Below are 12,480 nucleotides of genomic sequence, written 5' to 3' on the forward strand. Positions count from 1 at the left end.
AAACAGAACAGGATAGAAGACCCTTGTAACATACTTAATAGTGACAAGATCCAGGTTTAGATAAGAGACTAGAAAGGGCTCCATTAAGACTGCCCCCAGTCTTCACAGTAACTCATGTAGAACCACTGCCTTTGTTCCTGGGAGATAACACGGTAAGGACCTACAAATACCCCTAGATCGTGAGACTTCAGCAGCTTGGTCTCTCCACAGCAGCCCCTCCCATCGTACTGTTCGGAGCTTATCTTTTTCTTAAAACTTCATTTCTACTCTCACCATGGTCTCAAGTCGTCAGACACCAGGACACAAACTCACTTATCTTACCAGTTTCCCTGCAATAATTGTGCAAGAATGTAAATGTACTTCATTTTCAAATCATGATAAATTAAGTAGAGGAAAGGAGTGATTCAGAAAGTAAATTATGAAGGGCAAAAAAATAGTAATGGAAGAGAGAAGAAACAGACACACAGCCTGGGTCTTAAGAGACAAAATGATCTCTCTCTGTCCACTCCACCTGTAAAAAAAAAAAATGGAGAGGAAAAATACCACAAGAGGAAAAAGAGGAAAGGTTAAGAAAAGTTAGAGAACAGAGGGGTAGGGGTATTGGCTAGGACTCTGTAGACAAACTGAGCCAACAGGCTATATGGACAGAGACACAGATGTGTTCATGTTGGGAGACTTATAGGAAGTGGCTCTCCTAAGAGGCCTCACCCACTGCCATCTTTAAGTTAGAGATGCAGACAAGGCAGAGGGAAAAGATGCCTACACAGAAACTATTAGCCAGCAGAGTCGGTAATCTCCAATCACAAGGAAAAGCTGCTGGCTTTAGAAGAAACCCATTGATTTCTATTCTGTTTCACTTCAATCTCTTCTTTACCCAAAAATGATTTTACTGGGGGTGGGGAGGTGTACTTGAACAGAAGGGCCAAAGCTCTCAGAACCAGGAGCTTGTATGTCCCAGCTCAAGAAGGAACTCACCCCTCCTCAGCCTGCTTCTCTTCAGACCCTTGGTGGGCTGGATGGTGACTACACACACCAGCGAGGGCCACCTTCTCTACTCAGGCTACCTATTCAGATGGTAATCTCCTTCAGCAACACCCTCGCAGACACACCCAGGAGTGTTCTGCCATTAAGTGGGGGCACCCTTAGCCCAGTCAAGTTGATAAAAATTCACTGTAAGAAGAAATTTATTGAGAAAGAGACAAATTCTAGACCTGGGGCGCAGAGTTCAGCAAGTTATGAAATCAGCTCCAATGTGCAGTTACCTATGAACACAGCTTTCCAAATGCTTTCAACCATTCCCTTCTTCCCTGTAACAAACCAATAGGTGACCATTAACCTCAGTTTTTGACTCCTCTGTTCCTGGTAGGAACTTTATAAAGCAAGACATCCTACCGAGGAGAAAAATCATTCTCTGGACATATGCAAACATGCTCTGAGAGTTGGATCAAAGATTTACAGCCACTGTTTTCCCTGTCTACTGATTTGGGTGTTATTAAAAAAAATCATTTCCCCTCATTTTAGAGATACCCTGAAAGACGACCACATCAATGCACCATTTTTCTCAAGGTCCTTTTGTTGAAGTTTTTTCTTCTCATCAATAAAATCAGTTCTTAGGTAAAAAAAAGATTGAAGTGAAATGAAATACAAATCAATGGATTTTTCTGAAGTCCAGCAGTTTTTTCTTGTAAATGATGATTACTGGTCCTGATGGCCAATAGAGTTTCTCTGTAGGCATTTATTTTCCTGCTATTGGAGCTCACACTTGTGCAGCGCCTGTGAAACGTTAATATAATTAACTATGGAGCTATAGGATTCCAGGGAAGATAAATCAATCAGTTCTGACACCTCAGACTATGGTCCCAGTAGCCACTAGGGCTCAACTGGTCAGAAGTACTTCTGGATCCATCAGGTTTAAAGGACCAGGTAAAGCTTGGGACACCTCCTCCAATCCAAGGTAGCCAATCAACATCAGTCTGGCTCTGACAAGAGAAGTCATACATAGCAAAGGCTTGGAATCAATATACCTTAGTCGCTGGAGAATTTCCCTGGCCCTGAGTGAGAACTTGATGCGAGTATGAGTGTGTGTGTGTAAGGGGGCAGGTGTGACAGTCAAGATACACTTGGAATGCCAGTCTCATATGGGAGCCTGGATTCAAGTCCAGCTGTCACTTCGGCTCCTATTTTTCTGCTAATGCACATCCTGGGAGGCAGCAGCTGTTAGCTCAAGTAGGTCAGTCCCTGCCAGCCACATGGATGATATTTTCCCCCATCTGTTGATTTTGCTGTTGAGCTCCTGGCTCCAGGATTCAGCCCACCCCAGTCCTGACTGCTGTCTGCATCTGGAGAGGAAACCAACAAATTAAAAAAAAAAAAAAAAAAAAAAAAACAACTCCTATTCTCTTCCCTTCCCCTCTCTGCCTTTCAAATAAGTAAAATTCAAGAAAAAAATTAAATTGTACATAGACAAAGGACCAAATAGACTGAAGTTAATGCTAAAGAATCCTTAGTGTAAGGCCATCACAAAACACACCCAACACTGGAGTAAGGGAAAGGGTTTATTGGGGAAAACCCAGCAGACCAGAGGGAAGGGGCAAAGGAGGAAAGAGTAAGAGAGGAGAGAAGAGTGTGATCAAGACAGTGAGACAAGAGAGGAAAGAGTGGGTGAGAAACAACTTGAAGAGGCTAGAGTCAAGAGAGAGCCATGTGCTCAGGAACAGGTCCTTTTAAAACTTTGCCAGAGGATGGGCAGGGAAGCAGGAGCAGCAAATCCTATTAAAATGGAGGTGGAGCTTGACACCGGTGGGCCATGTGGCCACCTGGCTTCCAGCAATTGTGGGGGGCTAGAACCTAAGATTATGTCAGGGTATAGCTTGCTCCATAGATAAAACTGCACCATTTTCCTAACACTTAGGTCCTGAACCTTAATTTTATTACAGAAAATTTTTGAATATATTAATATAAAAAAAAATCAAGTGTGACAAAATACATAAAATAAAGCATGAAGGGGGCCAGCGCTGTGGCATAGCAGGTAAAGCTACTACTTGTGGCACCAGCATCCCATAGGGGTACCGGTTCGAGTCCCAGCTGCTCCACTTCCCATCCAGCTCTCTGCTATGGCTGGGAAAGCAGAATATGGCCCAAGTCCTTGGGTCCCCGCACCCATGTGGGAGACCCAAGAAGTTCCTGGCTCCAGATGGGCTCAACTCCGGCCATTGAGGCATTTGGGGGAGTGAATCAGTGGATTGAAGACCTGTCTCTCCCTATGTGTAACTTTACCTCTCAAATCTTAAAGACACACACCCCACACTCCACACGAATCAAAAATCTCTCCTATAAACCACGCCATTCCTTTCTTCTCCCCACTGGACGTAACTAGTAATAAGAGTTGATTGTGGGTCTGGTGCCGTGGCTCATTTGCCTAATCCTCCACCTGCAGCACTGGCATCCCATATGGGCTCTGGGTTGTAGTCCCGGTTGCTCCTCTTCCAGGCCAGCTCTCTGCTGTGGCCCGGGAGTGCAGTGGAGGATGGCCCAAGTGCTTGGGCCCTGCACCCGCATGGGAGACCAGGAGAAGCACCTGGCTCCTGCTGCAGCCCAGCATAGTTCCAGCCATAGCAGCCATTTGGGGGCTGAACCAACAAAAAAAGACCTCTGTCTCTCACTGTCAAATAAAAAGAAATTAAATCAAGAGTTGATTCTGTTGCCTTCTATACTTTTTGTGCATTTGCCTAAGTCTACACAGAGTGTAGAATGCTTTTATTTAGAAAAGACTATGCTCTGTACACAATTCTGACACTTGCTTTTGGTATTTGACTGTATTTTTGCATGTTTTCTCATATTTGCATGTCAGTATACAGAGTTCCCGTTCATTATCTTTTTTATTTTTATTTTTAACTTTAATGAATATAAGTTTCCAAAGTACGGCTTATGGATTACAATGGCTTCCCCCCCATAACGTCCCTCCCACCCACAACCCTCCCCTTTCCCACTCCCTCTCCCCTTCCATTCACATCAAGATTCATTTTCGATTATCTTAATATACAGAAGATCAGCTTAGCATACATTAAGATTAACAGTTTTCTCCCATACAGAAACATAAAGTGAAAAATAGATGATTTTTTAAATGATGATGAAATCAGATCAGACCTATTGTCATGTTTAATCCCAGTGAGAGTCAAGTTGGGAATTGATAATTTTTTTTTTTTCAGAAGATCAGTTTAGTATGCATTAAGTAAAGATTTCAACAGTTTGCACCCCCATAGAAACACAAAGTGAAATATACTGTTTGAGTACTCGTTATAGCATTAAATCTCAATGCACAGCACATTAAGGACAGAGATCCTACATGAGGAGTAAGTGCACAGTGACTCCTGTTGTTGACTTTACAAATTGACACTCCTGTCTATGGCATCAGTAATCTCCCTATGCTCCAGTCATGAGTTTCCAAGGCTATGGAAGCCCTCTGAGTTCTCCAACTCTTAACTTGTTTAGACAAGGTCATAGTCAAAGTGGAGGTTCTCTCCTCCCTTCAGAGAAACGTACCTCCTTCTTTGATGACCTGTTCTTTCCACTGGGATCTCACTCAGAGATCTTTCATTTAGGTGTTTTTTTTTTTTTCTCCCAGAGTGTCTTGGCTTTCCATGCCTGAAATACTCTCATGGGATTTTCAGCCAGATCCGAATGCCTTTAGGGCTGATTCTGAGGCCAGAGTGCTATTTAGGACATCTGCCATTCTATGAGTCTGCTGAGTATCTCACTTCCCATGTTGGATCACTCTCCCCTTTATTTATTCCATCGGTTAGTGTTAGCAGGTACTAGACTTGTTTATGTGCTCCCTTTGACTCTTAGACCTATCAGTATGATCAATTGTGAACTGAAATTGATCACTTGGAATAGTGAGATGGCATTGGTACATGCCACCTTGATGGGATTGAATTGGAGTCCCCTAGTATGTTTCTAACTCTACCATTTGGGGCAAGTCAGCCTGAGCATGTCCCAAATTGTACCTCTTCCCTCTCTTATTCCCACTCTTATGTTTAACAGGGATCACATTTCAGTTAAATTTCAACACTTAAGAATAACTGTGTATTAATTACAGAATTAAACCAGTCATATTAAGTAGAACAGACACAAAAACTACTAAGAGGGATAATGTATTAAGTTGTTCATTAACAGTCAGGGCTATGCTGATCAAGTCACCATTTCTCACAGTGTCCATTTCACTTCAACAGGTTTCCTTTTTGGTGTTCAGTCAGTTGTCACCGATCAGGGAGCTCATATGGTATTTGTCCCTTTGGGACTGGCTTATTTCACTCAGCATGATGTGTTCCAGATTCCTCCATTTTGTTGCAAATGACTGGATTTCGTTGTTTCTTACTGCAGTATAGTATTCTAGAGAGTACATATCCCATAATTTCTTTATCCAGTCTACCGTTGATGGGCATTTAGGTTGGTTCCAGGTCTTGGCTATTGTGAATTGTGCTGCAATAACATTGGGGTGCAGACAGCTTGTTTGCCAATTTAAATTCCTTTGGGTAAATTCCAAGGAGTGGGATGGCTGGGTCGAACGGTAGGGTTATATTCAGGTTGCTGAGGAATCTCCAGACTGACTTCTATAGTGGCTTGACCAGTTTGCATTCCCACCAACAGTGGGTTAGTGTCCCTTTTTCCCCACATCCTTGCCAGCATCTTTTGTTGGTAGATTTCTGTATGTGAGCCATTCTAACCGGGGTGAGGTGAAACCTCATTGTGGTTTTGATTTGCATTTCCCTGATTGCTAGTGACCTTGAACATTTTTTCATGTGCCTGTTGGCCATTTGGATTTCCTCTTTTGAAAAATGTGTATTGAGGTCCTTGGCCCATCTCTTAAGTGGGTTGTTGGTTTTGTTTTTGTGGAGTTTCTTGATCTCTTTGTAGATTCTGGTTATTAACCCTTTATCTGTTGCATAGTTTTCAACTATTTTTTCCCATTCTGTCGGTTGTCTCTTCATTCTCCTGACTGTTTCTTTTGCAGTACAGAAACTTCTCAATTTGATGCAATCCCAATAGTGGATTTTGGCTTTGACTGCCTGTGCCTCCCGGGTCTTTTCCAGAAATTCTTTGCCTGTGCCAATATCTTGAAGGGTTTCTCCAATGTTCTCTAATAACTTGATGGTGTCAGGTCGTAGATTTAGGTCTTTAATCCATGTTGAGACATAAGACCTCCTTCCCCTTCCCCTCCTCCTCTCTCTCCCCTTCCTCCTCCATTCCTCCTCCTCTTCTCTCTCTCTGCCTTTCGAACAATAAAAAAAAAATCAGTAAATCTCAAGCACATTAGTAGCAAAACTATGACAAAAGTCAAGGGCCCCTAGGCCTAAGTCAAATTGCTCCATGGTCCTATCTCCACTGGTTCTGAACTTGCACATGCCCAGTGTCTTCTGAAAGGCTGTAAAACTTCACTCTGCACTGAGCAAGCAGGAACAAACGTTCAGGGGCAGAGGAGGCTCTGACAGTCCTAACTTGACAACGTGAAGGGTAAGGTAGCCAGAAGGTACCCAGTAGAGGACAGCAGGAGCACTGAGCTTAGAATTTATCTCCTTTGACTCCAGTCCTGGTTCCCCTACCATCCACCTGTTGAATCCCACATGACTAAGCCTGTTTTCTCCACTGTAAAATGGAATTAGTGTTACCTTACCATTTTATTGTGAATACTGAAGGTGCAATAATTGACACCCATGAATCATAGCTCACCATATTCCAGTAACTCTAAGCACTTGCACAGAATCATCATCGTGTAACCCTTACAACGGCCCAGTGAGGAAAAATCCCGTTTGTCTCCGTGGTACAGAAGAGGAAACTAAACAGTTAAGTCCTTGCCCAAAGTCACACAGGAATCAATGCATCCTGGCAGTTTGGTTCCAGAGCTCAAAGTTGTGGTCATAGGAAGGTGTCCAAATCCTGCAGAAGCCCTGGCATGGACATGAAGTCCCCCAGACAGGCTACAGCATTGGTCTGGAGTTTCCAGGTCCCAGGTAGAGACCAAGCCAAATAAGCCCCAGCTGGCTCTGAAAATTGCCCAGTTGCAATGTGTAGTCTGAGGTTGGGCTGCTTGGCTCTGCTGCCACTTCACCACTGCTGTTCAACACCATAATTAACCAGAGCCGCCAGTACCTGGGGCCGGCAGGGCCCTGATGGAAGTACACTGGCCATAATTGTCACCATCTATCACCCAAATCCACAGAAGCTGACAGAGTGTGGTTCACAGCTTAAACAACCTGTTTCTCTGCAGAAACTAGGGCCACCAGCAAAGCTTGCCTTGCTAGGCATTTGAACAGGCAAATCAGACCAAATGGCCATGCGGACTTGCTGGTCACAGAAGGGAGAGGACCAGGGGAGGAGAAAAGCAGAGGGAGAGTACGACAGATGCTCACAGTCAGCCAGCTTGGTGTAAGACAGAGGAGAACAAGATGGCAGGAGTGTGTTTCTCACACTGAACTTTCGCAGTCTCTTAGAAGGGTCTCAAATTATCAGGCAGATAGACAGATGACCGATGGGCAATAAATGTTATCATATATATTTGTATACATATGCGTTGACACCCTGATATTTATGTTTTCATTGATGATACCATACAAAAATAAGCTGCTTTTAGGTTATTCAGCCTACCATTCCTGAGAAAGTACTACCATCTAATCTAACGGCCAAATCGCCTTAGCACCAGCCTGCAAGCTGTGAAGGACACTGCTCCATTTTCCATGCGATAATGTATATGGAATGTAGAGCAGTATGCTTGTTTAATAATAGCCATTACTACTAGTTTTGCTAACAAGATACTCATAAATGCCTGTGACACTGGCATTCCATATAGCTGCCTGCTGAGTCCCAGCACCACTTCTGATCCATAGCCCTGCTGATGTGCCTGAGAAAGCAGTGGAGGATGGCCCAAGTCCCTGGGCCCCTGCACCCATATGGGAGATCCAGAGCAGCTCCTGGCTTCAACCTGGCCCAGACCCACCTACTGTGGCCATCTGGGGAGTGAACCAGTGGATGGACGATCTCCCTCTCCCTCTAGCTCTGTAACTATCTTTCAAGTAGTATCTTTTAAAAAAAGATTATCTGTACAGGCTTCACAAAGTGTGCTTAGAGAAGGTGACATCTGAACTGGGCTCTGAGGGATGAGGAGCTCACCAGGCCAACAAGGAAGGGGATGGGTTTAAGTAGAAAGGAGAGGGTTCTTGACATAGGGACAGACATATACTCAGGAATGGCTGGAATACCCGGAATAACAGGGTTGGTGGGATATGAGGCCAAGGGGACCATGAGGCTCCAGAACAAGGAATTGTGCTTTATGTCATTGGCTGTGAGAGCCAGAGCCCCTCCTGGGCCCCATGACCCCAGGCCCAGATAGTTCTCCAAAGTTGCCTCTTTAGCAGGTAGCAGGATCCCATGGCAGACAAAAGGGAAGGGAGTTAAGTGGTGATAGAATTCCTTGGCAGAGTTCTAAATTATACAGTTTTTATTTAACTCTTAATACATGGGGATTTCCACCCCATCTATCCCCCACCAAGCCCACTTACAGGAGATTGGTGAGTAGTCATTTATGCCAAATTTACTATATTTAGAGAAAGCAGACTTTTGACTGAGCCACGATGTACAAACCAAGACAAGGAAGACACTGCTGTACTTCACCAAGACCCGTGCTTTTCTCTTCTTGCTGAGGCTGCCACTAGAGATTCTACATCCCAGCCTCTGTAGTTCAGATGCTCTTTGTACTTTTCCCAGTTGCCTTGGATTCCCTTCACTATTCGACTCTTCCTCCCCTGTTTGAGTGCTCTGATTCCAAGGGTTTGCACCTGCAACTTTCTTCGGTAGCCTGTCCTTGCTGAGAGAGCCCTGTACTTCAAGAGTGCCTGGGAGTTCAGGTTCCCAAGGGTAGCCCTTTAACGGAGTATGGAAGTCTGCACCCCTGGGCTACACTACACCACACCGGCGCTATGGTGTAGTGGCTTAACAGTTAAAGCTGGGGCCGGCGCTGTGGCGCAGGAGGTTAATGCCCTGGCATCCCATATGGGCACCCGTTCTAGTTCCAGCTGCTCCTCTTCCAATCCATCTCTCTGCTATGGCCTTGGATAGCAGTGGAAGATGGCTAAAAGTCCTTGGGCCCCTGCACCGCATGGGAGACTCAGAAGAAGATCCTAGCTTCAGATCAGCACAGCTCTGGCCATTGTGGCCATCTGGGAAGTGAACCAGCAGATAGAAGACCTCTCCGTCTCTACTTCTCTCTGTAACTGTCTTTCAAATAAATAAAAAAATCTTTAAAAAAAAAAAGTTAAAGCTACCACCTGCAGTGTTGGCATTCCATGTGGGTGCCCGTTTGAGTCTCAGCTGCTCTTCTGATCTAGCTCTCTGCTATGGCCTAGCAAAGCAGTAGAAGATGGCTTAAGCTCTCGGGCCCCTGAACCCACGCGGGAGACCCAGAAGAGGCTCCTGACTTCAGATAGGCACAGCTCCAGCCGTTGTGGCCAACTGGGGAGTAAACCAGCAGATGGAAGACCTCTCTCTCTAACTCTGACTTTCAAGTAAATAAATGAATCTTAATAATAAAAGAAAGCAATGCTGCACCCCTTGCCTTGGGGGTGGGCCATATTCAAAGGGGGTAGTTTTGGCTCCAGAGGCCAACTCTGAAATCCCACCATGCTTGTCTTCTCCTTTCTGGTTCTGCCACTGCTTTACTGCTTTCCCCTGGGAGCACATCCTAAAGCCATTCCCACATACCAGAGCTTGTCTCAGCAATTGATCCTGGAGAACCAACCAATCCTAAGATATTACAATTCCCTGGCCTTCCCATGAGACCCATCTGTGTTCCACCATGCTCCTTACAGGCTGATGGGAATAGAAATGACCCAGAGGGTTCTCTTGGAAGACACTTATAATGACAGGAGCTGCAAACAGCTGGATCAATGAGTTACTGCATGAAAGAAAGATACATGCCCATCAGGCATTCCACACTAGACTGAAGCAAGGGAGAAGTAAGCTTTTCCTGCCCTGAGCCACTGAACTACCTCCTTGATATGACAGCTGTATCATCCCCACTCAAAGTATCTTTATTTTAGCTCTCAGTCGGATCTAGAGTAGATGAGAAGCAATTGAGAACCATTTACGTCTCCAGAGAATCCAAGTAAGCCACAGCTGGGAACTTGGAGCACCTGTTCCAAGTGATTTAAGGCACCAGGATCCAAATTCCCAGAAGAGGATTCTGCATAAACTTCCAAGTATCTGGGATCTACTACAATTGTCCATCATCCCCACAGATTCTAAGGAAAATGATATTTTTCTGAAAAGATTTTTGTGTATGGAGAATCTGGATAACAAAAGAGAAGATAATGGTTGGTCAGAGTGAGAACCACCAAGGCAGTATGGTTGGGAGGTCAGAAGAGAAACAGGGACTGACACTGTGGCATTGTAGGTTAAGCCTCCACCTGCGGCACCACAGTCCCACAATTGAGTCATGAAGACATATCACTTAGGAGCCTTACAAGTTAAATCATAAGGCAAAAAGAAAGGATTACTAGCTGGTTTTTAATTCCTGAAATAAGCAAAACTAGAGAGCAAAAAGCCAAGATAGAAGAAAGAAGCCTATGGCACCTGTAATTTAATGAAGTATTTCCTTCTTCTAAAATAGTGTTTTTGAAAAAAATGGTGTTGGGGGCTGCAGTGCTGGCACCCCATATGGGCACTGGTTCTCATCCTGGCTGCTCCTTTTCCAATCCAGCTCTCTGCTATGGCCTGGGGAAGCAGTAAAAGATGGCCCAAGTCCTTGGGAGACCCGTAAGAAGCTCCTGGCTCCTGGCTTCAAATCTGCTCGGCTCTGGCTGTTGCGGCCATCTAGGGAGTGAACCAGTGGACGAAAGACCTATTTCTGCCTCTCCCTGTATCTGTAACTTTGCCATTCAAATAAATGAATAAAATATTAAAGGAAAGGAAAGGGGAAAAGTATAGGAGCTGTTTATCCAGGAGAGTTTGAAGAGCTAGGAGGTCAAAGAGCAGGAGAGAGGGTTTGGCGGGAGCATGCCATCTGGGAGGGGAAGACAACACAGATAGAGATCAGGAGAGGACAGCAATTGGGAAATGTCATGGTGTTTTTCTACGCAATACGGACTTCCTCCATTTCTGGCATTTCTTTAAGAGACTAAGTGCAGACTCGAAATACTCACAATTGATTTGATTACAAGACTATTGCTGAAAATTTATCTCCATAAAAACAACTAGCCAATTGGAAATCCTAAATGAGTTAGGATTTTACTCCTTTCACGCCACAGGAACCAGAAGCCCAGGAAGGTTCACTCATAAGCTCCATGAATCCCAAGGAAACTGCCTGAAAATCAAGTTGGGAGAGACACTAACCTTACTCATGATAGGAGGGAACGAGTGGCGCCAGTCAGCCAGGAATCCACACTGCCCAGCCACAGCAACCCACGTTAAATAGTACCGGGTAAACCGGCCCAACTGGTGTTCTGGATACCTACAGCTGCAGCTGTCTTAGGCTTACGTTGCTCCTCCCCACCAGATTCTTCTTAAGGTGATTACCCCAGGTTGGCCGGGAGGAAGCCTATCCCAGAGGCCAGTATCAGGCCATAGAATGTTCTTCCGGGAAAAGGCAGCACATGGCCCAACTCAAAATCTCCTAACAACTTTCAGGGGTCTCCGGCATTCGGCAGCACAGTCATTCATTCCCATGATTTTTGGTATAATGAAATAATTGCAGCTCCAACAAATTTCCTGAACTTCTACTTTCACCATCCCATTCAGTGCACCCCTAGCCATTCACCTGTGTCTTGGGCACTTGGTTTCACTACCTTCTAGGCAATTTAACTAATAACACATTTGATTTTTCAGCTGATGCTGGTATCTCTGAGGACAGCTATTGCCTTTATCCTCAAAACATCTCTCTTGCACTCATAAATATAAAGATTTCTGACATGCAGGATCTTCAGGATTATCTGATTTATGGAGAATGCTTGGTAAATGTTTGTTGACTGAATGAATGAAATAATTCATCAATCATATCAACCAGATTTGAGTTGATGGCAATCACAGTCTCTAGGTACAGCAGGTCACAGTGCTCCTCATTGGTATTCAGGTGTTCCCGCTAACACTCATCTTTGTGCTCAAATTTCCCCAGTGCTTACAACTAGGAGCCACCCGAGAGCTGGCCAGCTCCAGCTAGAAAGACAAAGACTGGGAAATGAAGCCAGAGCTGCAACGTGTCCCGTCTACTTCTAGATTGCTACGAAAGCCCCAGTGACAAATATCTCAACCTTTATGCCAAATGCAAATCTAGCATCTGAATTTTGGTCCAGAAAATATACTTTCCTTGATTCACATAAGGAGCAAAACACAGGCCCTAGATCCATATCTACACCCACTCCCCTGATTCCCAGCTCAGTGGCTTTAATCATGTTGTGGAATATTCCTAAGCCTCAGTTCCCTTATCAGTAAAAT

At 44.7% G+C, this 12,480-nt stretch overlaps 1 long non-coding RNA gene across 6 annotated transcripts in view; it reads right to left on the reverse strand.

The window, feature by feature from the left end:
- Positions 1–11,535, reverse strand: part of LOC127491113 (uncharacterized) — a 90,156-nt gene extending 78,621 nt beyond the window's left edge. For all 6 annotated transcript variants that reach the window (XR_016216579.1, XR_011379887.2, XR_016216580.1 and 3 more), the window contains exon 1: positions 11,383–11,535. This is a non-coding gene — a long non-coding RNA (uncharacterized LOC127491113). The remainder of the gene's footprint in view (positions 1–11,382) is intronic.
- Between the last annotated feature and the right edge of the window lie 945 nt (positions 11,536–12,480).

This window comes from Oryctolagus cuniculus, chromosome 11 (genome assembly GCF_051225735.1).
Source record: "Oryctolagus cuniculus isolate XC-2025 breed Fujian yellow rabbit chromosome 11, ASM5122573v1, whole genome shotgun sequence".
NCBI classification, from domain to species: domain Eukaryota; kingdom Metazoa; phylum Chordata; class Mammalia; order Lagomorpha; family Leporidae; genus Oryctolagus; species Oryctolagus cuniculus.